We start from the raw sequence: 22,016 nt of genomic DNA, 5'->3' as shown, positions 1-22,016 counted from the left end.
TTGATTTTTGAGTGTTGACCTTGTATCCAACTACTCTACTGAATTTGGTTATTAGGTCTAACAGATTTTTGGTGGAGTTCTTGGGGTCTTCTATATAGAGTATCATGTCACCTGCAAATAATGACAATTTAATTTCTTCATGCCCTATCTTTATTCCTTTTATTTCTTTCACTTGTCTAATTGCTGTGGTTAATGTTTCCAGAACTATATTGAACAGGAGTGGTGATAGTGGACATCCTTGTCATGTTCCCGATTTTAGCATAAAAGATTTTAGTTTTTGACCATTTAGAATAATGTTGGCTATTGGTTTTTCATAAATGGCTTTTATCAGATTGAGATAAAGACCATCTATTCCAATAATCTGTAGGGTTTTTATCATGAATAGGTGTTGGATTTTGTCAAAAACTTTCTGCATCTATTGAGATGATCATATGTTTTTTATCCTTGGCTCTGTTAATATAGTGTATTACATTAATTGATTTGTGTATGTTGAATCATCTCTGCATCCCTGGGATAAATCCTACTTGGTCAGGTTGTTGATCTTGATGATCTTCTGCATTCTGTTTGCCAGTGTCTTATTAAGGATTTTTGCATCTATGTTCATTAGTGAGATTGTCCTGTAGTTCTCTTTTTTTGGTTAGGTCTTTCTCTGCTTTTGAGATCAAAGTGATTCTTGCTTCCAGTAATGAATTTGGGAGTTTAAACAGTAGTAGCAATAGCTGTTCTCTGAATGTCTTGTATAATTCAGCAGTGAAGCTGTCAAGACCTAAGCTTTTCTTTGTTGGTAAGTTTTTAATTACATTTTCAATTGCATTGATTGATATTGGGTTGTTTAGAATTTTTATATCCTCTTTGTTCAACTTTGGTAATTCATATGTATCTAGAAATCTGTCTATTTCTTCTGTGTTTTCCATCTTACTGGAGTACAGGTTCTCAAAGGAAGTATTCATTATCCTCTCGATTTCTGCTGGGTCTGTTGTAATTTCACCCTTTTCATTCCTAATTGCATGGATTTGGGCTTTTCCTTTTTTGATAAGTTTGGCTAAGAGTTTGTCATTTTGTTTATTCTTTCCAAGAACCAACTTTTTGCTTCATTGATTTTTTTGTATCGTTCTCTTAGTCTCCATTGCAATGATTTCTGCTCTGATCTTTATAATTTCCTCCCTTGTATGAGCTTTATGATTGTTTTGCTCTTCTTTTTCTAGAAGCTTGAGGTTCAGCATTAGATTGTTTATTTGAGCTTGCTCTGTTTTTCTAATATGGGTATTCACTGCTATAAATTTCCCTTATAAGACTGTTTTCATTGTGTCCCATAAATTCTAGTATGTTGCATTGGCATGGTCATTTAATTGTATAAACTGTCTAATTTCTTTTTTAATTTTCTCTGTGACCCATTGGTTGTTTTACAGGGTGTTATTTAATTTCCATGTGTTCATGAAATTCTTGTGATTTCTTTTGCTATTGATTTCCAATTTCATTGTACTATGATCTGATAATACATAGGGGTTAAATTCAATTCCTTTGCATTTACTTAAACATTTTTTTTTACTTAAACATGTTTTATGAGCTCATATGTAGTTTATTTAGGAAAACGATCCATGTGCAGCTGAAAAGAATGTGTATTCTGGTTTTGTAGGGTGAAACACTCTGTAAACACCTTTAAATCCGTTTGTTCAAGAGTTCAATTGAGTTCTATTATTTCATTACTTATTTTTTGTCTAGTTGATCTATCTATTTGTGACAGTGGGATATTGAGGTCCCCCACTACTATTGTATTAGTGCTTATTTCATTTTTCATGTCTGTTAATATTTGTTTTATATAGTTGGGTGCACTAGTGTTTGGTGCATATATATTTATGATTGTCATCTCTTCCTCTTGGATTGTTCCCTTTACAAGGATATAATGTCCTTCTTTGTCTCTCTTGGTTTGAAATCCACTTTGTCAGCAAATAGGATAGCTACTCCTGCTTTTTTTTTGAGTTGTTTTCCATTCTTTGACTTTTAGTCGAGGAATTTCTTTTTGAATTCAATGTGTCTCTTGTATGCAGCATATTGTTGGATCTTGCTTCTTGATTCATTTTGCTAGTCTATTTCTTTTGATTGGTTAATTGAGATCATTAACATTGGTGGTTATAACTGATATGTATTGATTTATCCTTGTTATGATCTTTTCCTGTTGTTGGATAATTTTTCCCTTTTCATATTTAATAACTTGCCTTGCCTGATGGATTCATTCTGTTGGGCTTCATCCAGTTGTGACCCTCATTGTCTTTTCCTATTATATTGTTTAGAAATTTTTGGAGTGCTGCTTTGGTATTCATGATATTCCTCAGGTGTTCTTTGTCATGAAAGTATCTTATTTCCCCATCAATTTTGAAAGAAAATTTTGCAATTGACCTCAATCTGGGTTGAAGGTTGTTTTCTTTTAGTGATTGAAATATTTCACCTTAAGCTCTCCTTGATTGAGGGTTTGTGTTGAGAAGTGTACGGTGATTCTTTTTTTTCCCATTAAGTTTATTGGTATATTTTAGGTATAAAATACAGTTACATTCATCATTGGGATCTTGTACCATTACACGAGTCTCTTGGTTCTTATTTTTTCCCCTTCCCTTGCCCTCCCTTCACCCCCTCCACCCTTCCCTATTTGCAAAGACCTTGTTTCCATTTTTTTCCTTTTCTCATATTTTTTCTTTTCCCTTTTTTCCTTTCCCCTACCCCTCCCACTTCCCCTGCTCCTTTAGACCTTTTCTTCTTGTTACACAATATCAATTATACATTTTTAAATTACAATATCAAGATCTAGGAGAAATTACCACAGATTTTACAGAATTTAAAAGGATATAGAAAGCATATTTCAAAAATCTGTTTTGAAATAAATTTGACAACTTCTAAGAAGTACCTTGGAAGATAAATTAATGAAACTAACTCTGGAGGAAATATAAAATTTGAATAGCACCTATTAAAGAAAGTATATTCCTAGCTTGAAAACCTACCTATATGACAACAGCAGGCTCATATACATTTTAACTGATAAATAATATCAAACATTATAAGCAGAAAAAAGAAGGAACACTTCTCTCTTCATTTTAGGAAATCAACATTGTGGTAATCCTAAAACTGGATAAAGATAATAGAAGAAAAAAGTATGAACATAGATAGAAATTTGTTTAACAAAACAAACTATTGGAAGTCAGATCTGGCAGGATGTAGAAAGTGGTTTTATTATAGGGATGGCAGTGTTGGTTCAGCATTGGCAGATCCACCCCCAAAAGTCATCATTTTAACAGAGGAAAGGAAAAAGCCATATGATCCTGTCACTAGTTGGAGAAAAAGTATTGGACTAAATTCTACAGCTGTTCATGGTAAAAGCTATCAGGAGCCTAGAAGTAGAAAAGAAACTTCTCAACAGATTAAAGACATGTACTCCACACTTCCAGCGAGAACACCTTACATGAATGGAGAAGATACAATGCTTTCTCCTTAAGGTGGGGAACAAGGGCAGATATGCTTACTCTTTATCTGTCCATTAAACTTTGAAACCTAGTCCCCACCAAAATAGTCTGGCAATATAATGTCACAACTAGGATAGGATTGGCATGGCAGAAGCAAAATCTTTCTATGTAGATGAAATGATCATCTATAGAGAAAATACTAAGAAATCTCTAGGAGCCCCTAGAACTTGTATTTGAATTTAGCAGGATTAGAAACCACAAGGCATATATAAAAATTCAGGTCTGTGTATACGTGCTATAAATGAAGAATTGGATATTGAAATTTAAAAGTTATGTAGGAGTGAGAGAAGCTCAGCTGGTTCCAGCACCCAGAAGGAAGTTCCCCTGTTGCCATCCCAGGCTCCTAGGGCCAAGAAGGTGAGCCGGTCCCAACAGCTGGAAGGAAGCTCCCCTGCTGCCATCCCAAGCTCCTAGGGCAGAGAAGGTGAGCTGTGTGGGTGCCAGAAGCACACCCCCCGCCCCAACCATGGAAATGAGAAGACACATAAACAAGCCTCAAAAACAGACTTCCAGATCACCTACAGCAACCCCAAAGGGAAACAAGATGGAACAATCTGATACTCAACCACCTGGACTCTGAATTAGCAACAAAAGAGGATCTGGGAAAAATGAAATCAGAAATAATTACTCACATAACAGCAAAGATTTTGCTCATGGTGCAAGACATGATTAATAAATCTAGAGAGGACACAGATAAAAACATAGAGAATCTGAGGAACATGATGGAATCCCAACACAGGAAACAAATGGAATCCATAAAACAGATACAAACAGATTTCCAAGAGATTAAAAACTCCATCGAAAGTCTGTGCAGCAGAATGAACCAAAGTGAGGATAGAATTTCACATATAGAAGATAAGATTGCAATTAGTGAGGAGGAAAAGAAAAATTGCTTTAAAATTGTAAGGGAACATGAGAAATCAATCCAGCAGCTGCTAGACAATGCAAAGAAGAATAACATAAGACTGATTGGAGTCAATGAAGAAAGAGGAGAGAGTGCAGATGACATAAAAAACTCTTCACAGAAATGATGGTAGAAAACTTCCCAAGGATGGGAAATGAACGTGACATACAGATAAGTGAGGCATATAGGACTCTAAATAGCCTTGATCAAAAAAAAAAAAATCTACACATAGGCATATAATTGTTAACATTCCAGAAACACAACAGAAGAACAAAGTTCTCCAAGCAGTTAGAGAAAAGAAACAAATCACATACAAAGGAAAGCCCATCAGAATCACAGCAGACTTCTCAACACAAACCATCAAGGCAAGAAGAGCTTGGAGTGACATATTCCAAGCCCTAAAAGAAAACAGCCTCCAACCCAGGTTGTTGTACCCTGCAAAACTATCTTTCAAAATGGATGGAGAAATAAGATACTTTCATGACAAAGAACACCTTAGGAACTTCATGAATATCAAACCAGCACTCCAAAGAATTTTGCACAATATCCTAGGAACAGACTTGACGATCACAACCCCAGGAAGCAAAGCAGAATGAACCCATCTGGCATGACAAGAAATTAAATATAAAGGGGAAGAACTCAACAAAAAGAAAAAGTCATGGCAATGACAAGTCAATACATTTCAGTTATAAACATCAACGTTAATGGTCTCAATTCACCAATCAAAAGAAATAGGCTGGCAGAATGATCAAGAAGCAAAATCCAACAAGATGCTGCATACAAGAAACACACTTAACTCAAAAGGAAACTCATAGACTGAAAGTTAAAGGGTGGAAAACAATACTGCATGCGACAGAAACCCGAAAAAAAGCAGGAGTAGCTATCCTCTTTGCAGATCAAGTAGATTTCAAACCAACACTGATTAAGAGAGATGAAGGACACTACATCCTTGTAAAGGGAAGAATCCAAGAGGAAGAGATGACAATCATAAATATCTATGCACCAAACACTAGTGCACCCAACTATATAAAACAAATACTAACAGACATGAAAAGTCATATATGCACTAATACAATTATAATGGGGGACCTCAACACCCCACTGTCACAAATAGATAGATCAACTAGACTAAAAATAAGGAATGAAACACTAGAGCTCAATTGAACTCTTGAACAAATGAACTTAACAGATGTTTACAGAGTCTTCCACCCCACAAAATCAGAATACACATTCTTCTCAGCTGCACATGGGTCATTCTCCAAAATAGACCACATACTCACACACAGAACATGTTTAAGTAAGTGCAAAGGAATTGAAGTTATCCCCTGTATATTATCAGACCATAGGGCGATGAAATTGGAGATCCATAGCAAAAGAAACTCAAAAAATTTCATAAACACGTGGAAATTGAACAACACACTTCTGAATAACCAATGGGTCACAGAGGAATTAAAGAAGAAATCAGACAGTTCCTTCAATTAAATGACAATGACAGTTCAACATATCGGAATCTATGAAAGCAGTCTTACGAGGGAAATTCATAGCAGTGAATACTCATATTAGGAAAACAGAATAAGCCCAATTAAACACCCTGATGCTGAACCTCAAGCTTCTAGAAAAAGAAGAGCAGGACAACCCCAAAGCTCATACAAGGGAGGAAATTATAAAGATCAGAGGAGAAATCAATGCAATGGAGACTAAGAGAACAGTACAAAAAAATCAATGAAGCCAAGAGTTGGTTCTTCGAAAGAATCAACAAAATTGACAAACCTTTAGCCAACCTTGTCAGAAAAAGGAAAGAAAAGGCCCAAATCCATGCAATTAGGAATGAAAAGGGTGAAACGACAACAGACCCAGCAGAAATCCACAGGATCATCAATACCTACTTTCAGAACCTATACACCAATAAGATGGACAACACAGAAGAAATGGACAGATTCCTACATACGTATGAATTACCAAAGTTGAACGAAGAAGACCTAAAAATTCTAAACAATCCAATATTAATCCATGAAATTGAAAATGTAATTAAAAACTTATCAACTAAGAAAATCCTGGGCCCTGATGGCTTCACTGCTGAATTCTACAAGACATTTAGAGAGGAACTACTGCCCCTCCTGTTTAAATTCTTCAATGAAATTGAAAGGGGAGCAATACTCCCAAATTCATTCCTGGAAGCAAGCATCACCTTGATCCCCAAAGCAGAGAAAGACCCAACCGAAAAAGAGAACTATAGGCCAATCTCACAAATGAACATAGATGCAAAAATCCTTAATAAGATACTGGCAAACAGAATGCAGAAGATCATCAAGAAGATCATACACCCTGATCAAGTGGGATTCATCCCAGGGATGCAGGGATGGTTCAATATATGAAAATCAATCAATGTAATACACTATATCAATAGAGCCAAGGACAAAAGCCATATGATTATCTCCATAGATGCAGAAAAAGCATTTGACAAAATCCAACATGCATTTATGATAAAAACCCTACCAAAAATTGGAATAGATGGTCTCTACCTCAAACTGATAAAAGCCATCTATGAAAAACCAACAGCCAATATCATACTAAATGGTCAAAAACTGAAATCCTTCACACTAAAACCAGGAACAAGACAAGGATGTCCACTATCGCCACTCTTGTTCAATATAGTTTTGGAAACATTAGCCACGGCAATTAGACAAGAGAAAGAAATAAAATGAATAAAGATAGGAAATGAAGAAGTCAAATTGTCATTATTTGCAGATGACATGATACTCTATATAGAAGACCCCAAGAACTCCACCAAAAGTCTTCTAGACTTAATCACCAAATTCAGTCAAGTAGCTGGTTACAAGGTCAACACACAAAAATCAATAGCTTTCCTCTACACAAATGACAGACTCACTGAGAGAGAAATAGGGCAAAGAATTCCTTTCACAATAGCATCCAAAAAACTGAAATACCTAGGAATCAACCTAAAGAAAGAAATCAAAGACCTCTTCTCTGAAAACTATGGCACTCTGAAAAGAGAGATTGAAGATGATATCAGAAAATGGACAGACATCCCCTGCTCCTGGGTAGGAAGGATTAATAGAGTGAAAATGGCCATACTTCCAAAACTGCTATATAGATTTAATGCAATTCCAATTGAGATCCCAGCAGCATACTTCATAGACCTCAAGAAAACAATCCAAAAATTCGTTTGGAGCAAGAAGAGACCCAGAATAGCAAAAGCAATTCTAGGTAACAGAAACATGGCTGGGATTATCACAATCCTGAACCTGCAACTATACTACAAAGCTACTGTGATAACAACAGCATGGTACTGGCAAAGAAACAGACTTGAGGACCAGTGGAACAGATTAGAAGATGCAGAAACAATGCCAGACACACTCAGCCATCTCATCTTCGAAAAAGGAGCCAAACATCCTCACTGGAGGAAAGATAGCCTCTTTAATAAATGGTGCTGGAAAAATTGGGCTTCAACTTGCCAAAGATTAAAACTAGACCTATATTTCTCACCATGCACTAAACTAAAATCAAAATGGATTAAAGATCTAAATATTAAAATAGAAACTCTGAACCAGTTGGAACAGAGGTTAGGTAGAACCCTTGAAGACTTCGGTGTAGGAAAAGATTTTATGAACAAAACCTCAGTTGCCCGTGAACTAGCACAAACAATCAACAAATGGGATCTCTTCTTATTAAAAAGCTTCTGCACAGCAAGAGAAACCACCAGCAGTGTGAAGAGACAACCCACATGTGGGAAAAAATCTTCACCTGCTTTTCCTCAGACGAAGGTCTACTATCTAGTATCTATAAAGAACTTAAAAAGACCAGACCTCCCAAATTTAAAGATCCAGTCCGAAAATGGGCATCTGAAATGAACAGACATTTCTCAGACAAAGAAGTAGAAATAGCAAATAAATACATGAAAAAATGTTCAACATCACTGGTCATTTGAGAGATGCAAATGAAAACAACACTGAGATTCCACTTCACTCCAGAAAGAATGGCTGCTATCAGGAAATCAACTAATAACAAATGCTGGTGGGGCTGTGGGGAAAGAGGAACCCTGCTCCACTGCTGGTGGGAGTGTAGACTGGTGCAAGCACTGTGGAAATCAGTATGGAGATAACTCAAAGAACTAGGACTGGAAATCCCATTTGACCCTGCTATTCCACTGCTGGGGATCTCCCCCAAAGAATTAAAAGAATCATACCACAGTGATATATGTGCACCCATGTTCACAGCAGTGCAGTTTGTAACAGCTAAAACTTGGAAACAGTCCAAATGCCCATGAACTGGAGACTGGATAAAGAAAATGTGGTTCTTTAATAAAATGGAGTACTACTCAGCCTCAAAAAATGAGAAATTAGAGACATTTATAGCTAAGTGGATGCACATTGAGGCAATACTCAAGTGAAATAAACAGGACATACATGTGTAAATACCGAATAGTTTCTCTGGTGTGAGAAATTGAAAGTGTAAATAAGGACTAAATGTATAATAGGTCATGTGAAATAGGAAGAAAAGGGGCAAAGGGGAAGGAAGTGGGAGGGCTAGGGGAAAGGATAGAAGGGAATGGGATTAATATGAGAAAATGGAAAAATAGGAACAAAATCTTTGTAAATAGGGAGGGCTGGAGGGGTTGAAGGGAGGGCTGGGCAAGGGGGAAAAATAAGAACCAAGAGAGACCATGTAAAGGTGCAAATTTCCAATGATGAATGTCATTATATTGTATACCTAAAATGTACCAATGATTAGAATGAATAATCGATAGTGTAAAATAGGAAGAAAAGGTCCAAAGGGGTATGGGTAGTGGGAGGGGCAGGGGAAAGGAAAGAAGGGAAAGGAAAAATGCTGAGAAATGGAAAAAATGGAAATAAAGTCTTTGTAAATAGGGAAGGGTGGAGGGCATGAAGGGAGGGCTAGGAATGGGGAAAAAATAAGAACCAAGATGCATTATGTAAAGGTACAATTCCCAATGAGAAATGTAATTGTGTTGTATACCTACAATGTACCAATAAAAGAATTTAATATAAAAAAATTTAATTTTATTGGTACATTTTAGGTATACAATATAATGACATTCATCATTTGAAATTTGCACCTTTACATAGTCTCTCTTGGTTCTTAATTTTTCCCCCTCCCCCTGCCCTCCCTTCAACCCCTCCATCCCTCCCTATTTACAAAGACTTTGTTTCCATTTTTTCATTTTCTCATATTAATTCCATTCCCTTCTTTCCTTTCCCCTACCCCTTCCACTCCCCCTTCCCCTTTGCCCCTTTTCTTCCTATTTCACATTATCTATTATACCTTTTCGTCCTTATTTACACTTTCAATTTCTCACACTAGAGAAACTATTCAGTATTTACACATGTGTGTCGTATTTATTTCACTTGAGTATCGCCTCAATGTGCATCCATTTAGCTATAAATGTCTCTAGTTTCTCATTTTTTATGGCTGAGTAGTACTCCTTAAAACTGACTTTTAGAGGGTTCATGCTAATAAGAATATTGCTGGGGATTTAGCTCATTGGTGCCGCCACTTGCCTTGCAAGTGCAAGGTCCCGAGTTTAATTTCTGATACCAAAAAAAAAAAAGAAAGAAAAAAAAGAATATTGCTATAAAGCCAAAAGCTATTCTGTGTAAGTCCCCGCAGTCTCCATAAACCTAGTACAGACCCACCAGCACCCATTCCCTAGTCTCTTTCTTCCTGCTCTCCTGCTTCCTCAACCACCCCGAACTATTTCCAAAGAAAGAAAGTGAACTGAGCCTTTCAGTCCCAGGAATCTTTGGTGGCTTCTCATCCCTGTTTGAGAGATGAAAGTCTCTAGTTTTAGTAAAGCCACCTGGAAGACCTCAGATACCCAGTTCTTTAGGCCACTGTACCCTTAGAATCTTGCAAGGTCAGAGAGAAGCAGAGGTAAATCATAAACTGGAAAGTAACTCCCGCCAGTAGTGTGTAACCTGCTGTCTGGAGCCTCCTAGGTAGTTGAGAATCCGCTCCAATGCTCTGAGAAAAGGTTCCCAATCAACTTCAATTCCTAGAGAAAGAGGAGAAGGCAGGAATGTACCATGGCCTCATAGACTATAACGGCACACATAGATGCTGAAAGATAAACATAAGATCAGTTCTGTGGAACCTTATGATTTTAAATTTGGATGTTCAGCTAACCAAGAGGAGATGAGTGGACAAACCCAGGCAAAACAGGCCAGCTGGGGACTATGCAGTTATCTAAGAGGCAGAATCAGAGGCAACTTGAGAACCAGCAAAAACTGAACCACAGGAGCCAAGCTTGTTCCTCAGAGCAGGAAGTGGCCAGGCTGCCCCAGCTGACTCCTGCTCTCTGGGCACAGACAGCCTGCAGCTTCAGGGCTTTCCTCCAGCTCTCCAGTGGCCCTTGCATGTTAGGAGTTGCTGGCTCAAGGATTTTTAGGTCTCTGAGTTTTACTGCATTGTCTGGGAAGAGGTGTTTAGGGAAAACAATATTCCTCACTGGGACCACAGGAGCCAGAGCAGCAGTGATGGGGAGCCAAGTGCAGAGAATTGTTCCATGAAGTTTCCTGCCCCTGCCCCCATGAGAGAAAGTAATTTGGTTCTTTCTCACTGGGGGTGGGGGTGTCCACACTCCAGTATTTTGTGTGGTTGTTAGGATACACTGTCCCTTCAAGCTGCCGATGGAATGGAGGGACATCACTTGTAAAATCCTTCACTAGGGAAAAAAATGGATTTTCTGATTTGTAATTATTTCAAATGTTAACTTTCTATTTTGAAGTAATTATAAATTCACAGGAATCAATAAGGACAATGATAGTACAGAGAAGACTCAGGTACCTTTTGCCCCATTACTGCAGTGGTTACAGCTTACATAACTTTATTATGTCAAAACCAGGAAGCTGACATTACACTGTGTGTGCGCGTGTGTGTGTGTGTGTGTGTGTGTGCGCGCCTGCATGTACATATTCCATGCCATTTATTATGTGTGGATTCACATCACCACCTCTGCAGTCAAGGCACAGAGCCACTTTATGTGTATAACAGTCTTCCGCATGCTAACCTCTTTATGTTCACACCAATCCCCTCTCACTATTGGTACCCAGTCCAATCCCCTGGCAACTACTAGTCTGTTCTTCACTTCCATTTACATTATAAAATAGATTATACAGGGTGGCTCATGCCTATAATTCTAGCACTATGGGAGACTGAGGCAGGAAGATCTCAAGTTCAAGTCCAATCTGGACAATTTAGTGACTTAGGAGATCCTATCTCAAAATAAAAAAGAAAGAGCTGGTGGGGATGTAGCTTGGTGTGAAGGCCCTGAGTGCAATTCCCAGTACAACCAAAAAAAAAAAAGGATGCAGCATGTGACCTTTAGAGAGTGGCATTTTCACTCAGCATAATGCCTGAGATTCACCCAAGTTGTTGTGAGTATCAACGTGGATTATCTGTGGTAGATGCGCCACATTTGTTTAATGATTCACCTACTGACAATGTTTTGGTTGTTTCCAGTTTGAGGCTATTATAGCAAAGCTGCCGTGATCCTCTTGTAGAAGACTTCTGTGGACATTCCACCAAATTCCACTGGGTTGAGTTTAATTTTAATTCCACTGGGATAGATGTCCAACAGTGCAATTACTAGGCTGGTTGGTATTATAAGTATAATTGCTCAGGAAACTGCCAAAGTATTTTCTAGAAGGACTGTACCATTTTATATTCCCATTAGAGCAATCCAGTTTCTCCACATCCTCATAAGTAGTAGGTTTTGGCAGTATTTATTGTTTTTGCTCTTCTCCTAGGTCTGTAGCAAAAGTTCATTGTGGCCTTATTTGTACTTTTCTAATGGCTGGTCATGTGCCTGATTTTCCATGCATATGATCTCATTATGTCTTTGGTCTATGTTCTAATTTAATTGTTTGGGGTTTTTAATTTTTTATGTTACATTTTGAGATTTAAATTCTAGATATGAGCCCTCTGTTAGATCTGTGGTTTGCAAGTATTTTCTTCTGGTCTCCAGCTTGTCTGTTCACTTTCTTAAAAGGATTTTTTTTTTCCTGCCAAACATTTCCATTTTGATGAGGTTTGGCTTCTCGATATTTTTCTCTGGTGGATCACACCTTAATGTTATATCTAATCACTTGTCATCACCCTTAGGTTTTAAAGATGGTCTCCTATGTTCTCTTGTAAAAGTTTTACAGTTTTATAGCCTATATTTAGATCCATGGTCTACTTTGAGTTAGTTTTTACTTAGATATCAGATGTACTGAGGTAAAACTGCTCCAGCATTGTTGGTTTATGAGATGATCATTCTTTCATTGAACTGTTCTTATCATACAAAAAAGGACTGCAGAACAATATTCCTCATAACTGTAGATACAAGTATTCTTAAAATATTAGCAAATAAAACTCAGAGATATATAAAGATAACTATACACCATGACCAAGTTGAGTTTATTGCAGGAAGGGAAAGGTGGTTTAATATTCAAAAAAATCAAGAAGTGTAATCCAAAAACATGTCCAAACCTGTGGAGTCCATCTGTGGGGGCCCTCTGGGTTCTTTATTCTGTTCCAGTGATCTATGTGTCTCTTCTCCTGCCAATATCACAGAGTTTTGATTAATGTAGCAATATGTTTTGTGCTGAAATCTGGTAAAATGATTTCTCTCATTTTACTCATTTTCTGAATTATTTTAGACTACTCTGGTTCCTTTGTTTTCTAGTATAGATTTCAGAATAATCTTGTCTATGTCTACAGAAGAATCTTGCTGACATTTTTATAACTTTTAACGTTTGTATCAGTTTGAAAGAATCCCTTTATTATGTTGAGTCCTCCAATCTATGAACATGTTATACTTCTCTGTCTATTCAGATCTTTGATTTTTCTGTTCAGCACTTTGTACTCTTCAGCATACATGTTCTATGCAAATTTTTGTTAGATTTTTATGTGGTTATATTTTGAATTTCAGCTTCCATGTATTTATTGCTAGTATATAAAAATACAATTGTTTTTTATATGTTGATCTTGTATCCTGAAACCTTATTTATTAGTTCTAGGAGTACTTTGCTTTATCTTCTTTTTTGTGAATACCTTGGCATTTTCTTTATAGACTATCACCATCATATCATCTATAAACAGGAGCCATTTTATTTCTTTTCTGATTTATATGTCTTTCATTTCCTTTTCTTTCCTTATTTTGCTACCAGAATTTTCAGTACTGTGGCAGAGCGCATATTTTTCTTTTTCTAGATCTTACAGGAACACAGTCAGTCTTTCACCATGAAGTACAATGTCAGCTGTTGGATTTTTGCCGTTGTTTTGCAGGATGTTGAAATTTTTCAAGCGCTTTTTCTGCATAAACTGATATGATTCTGTGATTTTCTTTTTTAGCCTATTAATGCTGTTATATTGCTATAATGTTGTTATATTGAGTTTTTAAAATATATTAGATCAGTTTTCCACTCCTAGAGTATACCCAACTTGGTCATATGGTATGTAATTATTTTTATATATTGTTGGATTCTATTTGCTAAAATTTTCTTAAGAATATTTATGTCTATATTTATGAGGGATATTGATCTGTAGTCTGTGTGTGTGTGTATGTTGTACTTCTGTGGTTTTGATATATTCCTAGCATTCTAGGAGGCTGAGGCAGAAGAATGGCAAGTTCAAGCCCAGCTTGGGGAACTTGGTGACATAGGGAGACCTTGTCTATAAATAAAAAAGGGCTGGGGATATAGCTTATGGGGAACGCTCTGAGTTTAATTCTCAGTACAGAAAGGGGAAAAAGAAAGCACTAGGAAATGTACTCTTTTGTTTTATGGAACAGATTTATAGAATTGAGGGTAATTATTTATATATTTGGTACTATTTTGTGAATACTCTAGGCCTTGAGATTTCTTTTCTACTTATCTTTTTAAAAGTTTATAAATTATTAATTCTATTTCCCTAATAGGTATAAGGCATTTCCACTTTGCTTATATCATTTTAGGAGAAAAGTGGTAGTTTTTGCTTTTCATTGAATTGGTCCATTTCACCTAAATTGTCAAATGTATGTGAACAGGGTTGTTCTCAGCCTTTTAGTCTCCTTTCCATATCTGCAGGGTGTGTAATGATATAGTCTCATTCTTTTCATTCCTGATAGTAGTGATCCTTATCCCCCATTTTGCTAAAATTTTGTCAATTTATCAGTCTTTTTTTTTTTTTTTTGGTACCAGGGATCGAACTTGGGTCCTTGTGCTTGTAAGGCAGGTGGCAGAACCACTGAGCTAAACCTCCCATCCAATTCATCAGTCTTTTAAAAGACATTTTGCTCCATTGTTTTTTTCTTGTTTTAATTTAACGAATTTCTGTTCTTTTTATTGTGTTGTTCTTTTTGCTTGCTTTATTTTGCTCTCTTCTCTTTCTAGTGTCTTGAAGTAAGGCCTTAGATTATTAATTTGAGGCTTCCTCATTAACCTCAGCTTAAAAAAAATTTTTTTAAATCAAGAAGTAAGATTCCTTCACTTCACTAATATGGAAAGAAAAACTCTTCAAGTACGAAGTTCAGGACTTTCCTGGTGGTGTGAATACTCAAATCTTTAACACTCCACCCAGGAGAGGGCAACACTCTCCGGAGGAGGACACTGATCCATCGAGGTTAAAACCATTTCTGTGTTAATCAAGAGTGCTAAGAAGGCAAGACCACACTGTTATCCACAGGGCAGGATGCCAGCCTGCACCAGTGATCCTTGGGAACAGGGGCCATCCAAAAGAGAGCCGGTGGGTTTCATTCAGTTTTCCCCAAATCAGCCCAAGATGACCCAAGCTGAGAGAATGGCAAAGTCTGTGATGAGATGAGCATCTGTGATGAGCCCCTCCTCCTCCCCTCCTGGCCCCCTCACCTCTCTGCAGGTGCCCCAGTCATCCATCATGTGTGCAGGAAGGTCAGCCACTGTCTTCCAAAGTAGTTTCAACCTCCAAAGCCTTCAAAGAGAACAACAAACTCCAATGGAACAAAGCATCCTGGCAGATTTTTAGGTAGCCGGGGTCAAATCACAGGTCTTCCTCCAAAGAATGGTACACCATTGGCATTGCTCTCCTTGGGGTCATTCTGAGGAGGAAGGCATGGTTTTAAAGCTCCTGGAACAGTCCTGGGGCGGTGAGCACCAGGTCACCATTTGCTGGTAAATGCTCTTATCCCCGACCAAAACTTCAGCATTCTTCTTGCCATCAATAGCCTTTGATGTTGGAAGAATGAGGAAATAGGCAATTGGTATTTACATCCATCTCCACCCTCTCTCCCACCCCCACCACAAAACAAATCATTTGGTAGCCAAGAAAAAGCAAAGTGACTCAGAAACGCTGCAGACACGTGTTCAAAGACCCGGCATGCACAACAGGACGACACTAAAACCGTCTAAGGAGAGCGCAGACAGGTTCGCGCTCAACCACTCTCTCCGCTGCCTGCTGTTGAGCGAATGAATTTACCTTTCTCTAGCGCTACACAGTATACCTTGCCTGTGAACCGTCTGTAAATGGACAGCGCTGCTCCAATAAGCCAGCTCCCACCACAATTTCCCAGGTGTGGGGTCAACAAAGACGAGTTAATCTTTTTGATTAATTTGATATAAAGCATGGCGCGTTTGTGGGATTCAGATGCAAGCCCTCCGGGCGACTTTCCTTTGTCGAAACAGTAGAGTGAATCAGGATCGCCTCCACCCAGCCCTGTGTCCTCCAGCCTTTCTGCCCTTGCTTTCCTAAGCAGGATCTCACAGGAAACACAGGCACATGCGCAAACCCCTGTCTCCGCCTCCGCCTCCTTCTCAGCTGAGTACTTTCTTTCTGTCTCTCCCACTGCATCAGAAAACCGCAACCCCCGTCCACTGTAAAGCAGACTCCTAGTCCCAGTCCTAAAGCGACGCTGCATTTAGCAAACCCTAACTGACCTGTGTCGTCCTAGGATGCAGTACAGATAACAATGCCCAATTTGCTGTGACGCAGCATTCCTGAGTAAGTGTCCCCAGCTAGCTGCTTTCGACAATAATTTAGACATTTGCTCTACCCCTTTAATGTGGTGGCTAAACAGCCTGTTCCCCAGCGGTATCGCTGGGAAGGGGCTGGGTGCAGGGCAGGGAGAAGAGGCTGTATCATGGTCACCTCGGTGGCTGTGTGGGCTCCGAGTTCCCCTTTCTAGGCCTGCTTTTCTCGTTTGCAAGCCACAGCAGAGCCTTTCTGCTTCACCAAAGAGCCAGCGAAGAGCCAGTGCTGTGCCCCACAACGTAGCAGGCGCAGGTGGTGTTCCTCTTTTGTCCCCAACAAATCTGGGCCTTTCCCCCAGTGAGTTTCTATGTTTAAACAACAGCTACCATATTCTGTCTTTGGAGAGATCTAAGGGATTCTATCCAGAAAATCATTGTCTGTACCAAAGTCTTGAAGAGCTTCCCCCATGCTCAATGTCATTGGCCCACAGGGAAATGCAAACTGAAACTACAAGGAGTTATCATTACATCCAGTCAAGATGGAATTGCAGTCTGATAGACAAGGATATGGAGAAAAAAGGAACTCTTGAACAGTGTGGGTGGGAATGTGAATTAGTACACCCACTATGGAGAACAGAACTGAGTTTCTTCAAAAAACTAAAAATAGATGTAGCATATGATTCAGCTTTCCCACTTCCAGGTGTATATCCAAAGAAAATGGTTGACATATCAAAGAGATACTTGCATGACTTTGTTTATTGAAGCACTATTCCAAACAGCTAAGACATGCAGTTAGCCTAAAGTGCCCATCGACAGATGAATGGACAAAGAAAACGTAGCATATGAACACAATGAGGTATCATTCAGCCATAAAAAAAGAATGAAATCCTGTTATCTGCAGCAAAATGGACAGAACTGGAGGACATGTTCAGTGAAAATAAAGCAAACATTGACAAATACTGTGTGTTCTGTCTCATGTGGAAACTAGGAATCAACCTGACTCTGAAAGAAGTGATCACTAAGGATAGGGAAGTGTGATTGAGTTTATCAGTGCATCCCGTGTGTATGCACGGGAATACTGCACTGAACCCTACGAATACGTACAATTACTACATAGTAATGAAGTAATAATAAGGAGCTAACCCCACTCATTTGTTCTATTTATTGAGGCTTTCTTTTTGGAGGTTATCTTTACAAGGAATTGTCACAATTCAGATGATAGAGTGATAGTGTATGTGCTGAAGATAGACTGTTGTGATATTTTGTTTTCAATTTAAACTTGCTGCCCAATGTGAGTTCTTTAGAGGGGATTTTGTTTCACTTTCAGATGGTGGGAAACTATTTCACCTGCTACACAAAGGTTGAAAAAGCAAAGAGTGAGCACTTGCCCAAGGGGTGTTTAATTCCTATTCTGTCCTCAGGGGAAGAGGGGTGAAGATTTCACCTAGATAAGAGCTGACCTTGGCTGAATTTACCTTTTGGTATTAAAACTCTTAATATATTCTTCACCACAAGAACACAGAGCCCCCAGAAGTTCATGTACCTGGTGTGGATATGCACTGCCCGCCCAGGTGTGCTGCTGCACTTGTATGTAGCTGTAACCCCAATGTTTTCTGGGCAACACGTAGCCAGGAAAGGAAGGAGGAGAGGGCATCAAGGCAAGCAGAAAGCAGCTGGAGACCACAGAGGCCTCGCCTCTCCCTCTCCTGTGGCTGGTAGAAGTGGGAAAAGACCATGAGAAAGGTGAGGCAGGGCGACAGTCCAGGCTGTGGCTGCTCACCTTTGAAGGTGGCTTTACTTTGACATAGCCATCCACGTGACCCCTCCACCTGTGGCTGCCCAGCACTCAGCCTGGCCAGGCTCCCTTTCTGGTCTGTGACCTCCAGGAACCTGGATGGGACCCTGCAGCAGGGGAAGGGTCCACATAGGGTAGCTCACTTGTCTCTGCACCACTCTGTCTTCAGTGCCTACAAAGCCACTGAGCAGAGCTTCTGGGTGGAGCAGACCTATTGGGCAAAAGAGCAGAAATAAGCACAGCACAGTCAAGAACAGAGAAAGCTTAACTGTGAAGATTCTGCAATACAAACCTTCAAATAAAAACAGCTCTGCCCTCCACACTACTGTGTGTATTTGTCATTGTAGGGTAACCTCTTTTCTAATTCAGTCTTTCATTAAATAATGATAATAGGTACACATCATAAAACAAGGAATAAAATGAAAAGCACCCTACATACGCCACCTAACTATACTCCCCCAAATGTAATCTTCCAGAAATCTGTTTCCCAGGCCTATAGAATAATTTTTAGCAACTTCAATGAAATACAATTCATACTAAACAGTTCACCATTTAAAATTTACTACTCAGTGGTGTCAGATGTATACACAGAGTGGTGCAGCCATTTTATATAATTTATATAAGGAACTCGATCATTTGCGGATTTGAGGATCAGAAGGAGGCCCTGGAACTAAGTCTGCTGTGGGTATCGGGGGACAGCTATAAATGCAATCATCCTCTGTGATAGTTTTACACACATGTTAACACCAATAGCAGTTATACCTTACTTGTGTATGTCACTTGAAAAAAATGTCATAGTGATCTTACCATGTGAGCACATACATGTCTATCTCATGGATTTTAATTCCTACCAAAATACTCAGATTCTGCTTGACACATGGTCAGATTATTCCCTCTCCTGGCCTCATGGGCAGTGTTGTAACTAAATGTGTTTTACTGAACTTTTTCAGATATAAACACGGTAAATTCTCACAGTGAAACAGCCAGTGGAAGAGCATGTACAGTTACAGCTGTGATATCCCAGAATCACCACACCGAAGGTCAACACATATTGAAGTCTCCTCAGGAACCAAAGACACAAAGGCAGAGAAGACCAAGAGAATAGGTGGAAAGGAAGAGTCACCGAAGCACAGAAAAATTAATGTAGGGAAGGATTTTTGGGTGCTGTGCCCTGCCAATCCCCTTTAGGGTTTGGGGTGACTAACCCAACAGAGCTGCTGCAGCATGGTAGAGAGCAAGACAGTGGAGATGAGGGTTGGGGTGGGGAGCAGACAACCAGAAGAGGGAAGGCTGCTCACTGCCTTCCTGGGACATGGCCTCCTCCTTTAGCGGAACTCCTCACCTTTGGCAGCAAACCCTGGGACCAGGGGGCACCCTCTGGGTCTTCCTGGTCAGGGTCTGGTCCTTGTTCCCAACAACAAATGTGTCATTCCAACACCAACCAATTCTTCAATTACCCAGCACCAAGTGGATGTCCTGTCATTCAATCCTATTCTGACTCTAACTACCCAGAGTTAGCAAGGATCCCATAGGTCAATGGTCAGACCTATGAAATTGCCCCCACTACAGGCAATGGTTCACACTTCTGCACAGGCAGCCACTGATGCACAGCCATGAATCCACAGCATCCCCCACCCTGGAAGTTCAATAATTTGCCTGAATAATCACAGAACTCAAGAGAACTTTTTGGGGGGGGTCCCAGGGATCAAACTCAGGACCTTGTGCTTGGGAGGCAGGCGCCAGAACCACTGAGCTAAATCCCCGGCCCCTCAAGAGAACTTTTATGTATTAGAATAATGGTTTATGACAAAGGATGCAGCTCTGGACTGGCCCAGTGAAGAGAAGCACATGGCAACGTGTAGGAGAAGAGTGCAGGCCTCCCACGGTGCCCCAGGCACCTCTGCACACTCACCCACCCACGGCTCTGCAAACTCGGAGGCAGGGGGTTTTCCTGGGGTGTCGTCACACAGTCATGAGTGATGACATCACTGGAGATTGGTCTCTTCCCTCTCCGGGACGTGGGGTGCGGCTGAAAGTTCCAACTCTCTAGTCCCACAGTTTGTTTCTCTGGTCACCAGACTCTATTCTAAAGCTCCCAGGGCCACAGACACCTGTCATCTCCCTGGCACACAGGAGAGCACATCCCAAGGCTTAGGAGCCCCAGCCCAGGAATCCCAAAGGCCAACTATTCATTTCTTATGAGACCTCAGAGTCCTAGTGTACATCTTTCTGGAGGAATTAGACACATTCCCACCCTCTGCAGCACACACACAGACACACACCACACACACACACACCTACAATACACTCCAGACACATCACATATCACACACATTACACAATATCACACATACACATCACACACATACATACATACACACACGTCACAAACCACATACATCATGCATATACACACACCACACATATAAATCACACACATACCACATCGTACACACCTGACACATACACATATGACACAATGCCACACAAATACAAACTACATATACCATACATCCACACATATACCACACACACAAACACATACCATTCACTAGTTATGTTTCTGAATAGTGGAAACATCCTTCTAATATATGAAATGTGAGAAGAACAATTCCTAGAACTTCCAATGGTCCCTGGCTCACGTTGAGCACAGAGACAGGGGACAGAGTAGGCATGTGATGTAGGGACAAAGCGATGTGGTCTCTCAGCTCTGGGACATATCTCTGTCATCAATGATACTCTTCCTTGAGGGATTATGGCTGTGAGTCAAAGGTTTCCTTTGGGTCCAGACAAAGTCATCACACAAAAAGCCAAGTTTCACTCTGCAAATCTACATGTAGATCAATATTTTAAAGCTATTTCTCTCAAGTCTTATGTAGAGCAAGCCACACAGAGGAAGTAGCTTGTGGTTGTCTGTCGAGTTGCAAACAGAATACCACAAGGCCCGAGTCCTCAACACTGCCCAGGGCTCGTTGGCATCACAGCCACCCTGTGAAAAGTCCTGCTCTTTCCCTGGGGCCACCGTATCATCCATCAGTGTTCCCCAGAGAAGCAGAAGCAAGGAAATATATATTTACAAACACATACACAGAGTTACTACAGGAGATACACAATTATGGAAATTGACAAACCTAAAATTTGTAGAGCAGGTGCCTCAGCTCTGTGCTACTGTAAAAGCCATCTATGCTACTGTAGAAGCAGGATAAACAGCAGGAAAGTCCTCCTAACTGGTAGAGAGAGATCTGGCCTCTTCCCTTCCAAAAAGATCTATCCAGGCCTTCACCTGATAGAGTGAGGTCCACGCACTCTGCTGGGAAGGACCATGAGCTGCACTCAGTCTATGGATTCAAATGTTTGTCTCATCTAAAAGCACAGACATGTTCAGTAGAATGCTGGACAAACGTCTGGGCAGCTATGATGCAGGCCGGCTGACAAAATCGACCATCACACCCACCAGATCTACTTGGAGAAGAGAGAAAGCCTTTATCCCTTCCCATTTGGCACCGGGCGATGAACAGCTCATCTGCACCTTCACCTGCTGATGCACCTTGCCTCAGTTATGTCACTGAGGGCTGCAGAAAGGGCACTTCCCAATTCCTGTTCCTCCTGTGCTCCTGAACTGGCACACCTGTGCTAAGTTGCTTTTCCTCATGAACCAGGGATTGAGGAGGGGAGATTTTATTCAACAGAATGGTAGGGAGGGCCAATTCTCCCTAGAGAAGCATTGAGGGAAGTCTGTCTCTCCAGGCTTTAGAGAGGCACCCAGCTGTCTTAGACACAGGACAGCAGACAGGGCTGGGGCACCAGGCCAGTGGGAGGCCTGTGTGTGGGAGAGCTGTTGTGTGGCCAGGATCTTTGGG

The 22,016-nt window shown here is 40.0% G+C and overlaps 1 long non-coding RNA gene across 1 annotated transcript; it reads right to left on the bottom strand.

Moving 5' to 3' along the window:
• Nucleotides 1-9,665: 9,665 nt before the first annotated feature.
• On the bottom strand, nucleotides 9,666-16,250 carry LOC106009911 (uncharacterized). Its single transcript, XR_001183880.3, has 3 exons — nucleotides 15,896-16,250; nucleotides 15,285-15,366; nucleotides 9,666-10,450 (listed from the first exon to the last, which is right to left on the bottom strand). It is a non-coding gene; the product is annotated as an uncharacterized LOC106009911 (long non-coding RNA).
• Between the last annotated feature and the right edge of the window lie 5,766 nt (nucleotides 16,251-22,016).

Source organism: Heterocephalus glaber, unplaced genomic scaffold (genome assembly GCF_053883595.1).
Source record: "Heterocephalus glaber isolate CG9 unplaced genomic scaffold, H.glaber_assembly_v1.0 deba00000621, whole genome shotgun sequence".
NCBI classification, from domain to species: domain Eukaryota; kingdom Metazoa; phylum Chordata; class Mammalia; order Rodentia; family Bathyergidae; genus Heterocephalus; species Heterocephalus glaber.
Note: the sequence above shows the minus strand (reverse complement) of the source record. Positions and strands in the feature narration are given on the sequence as shown.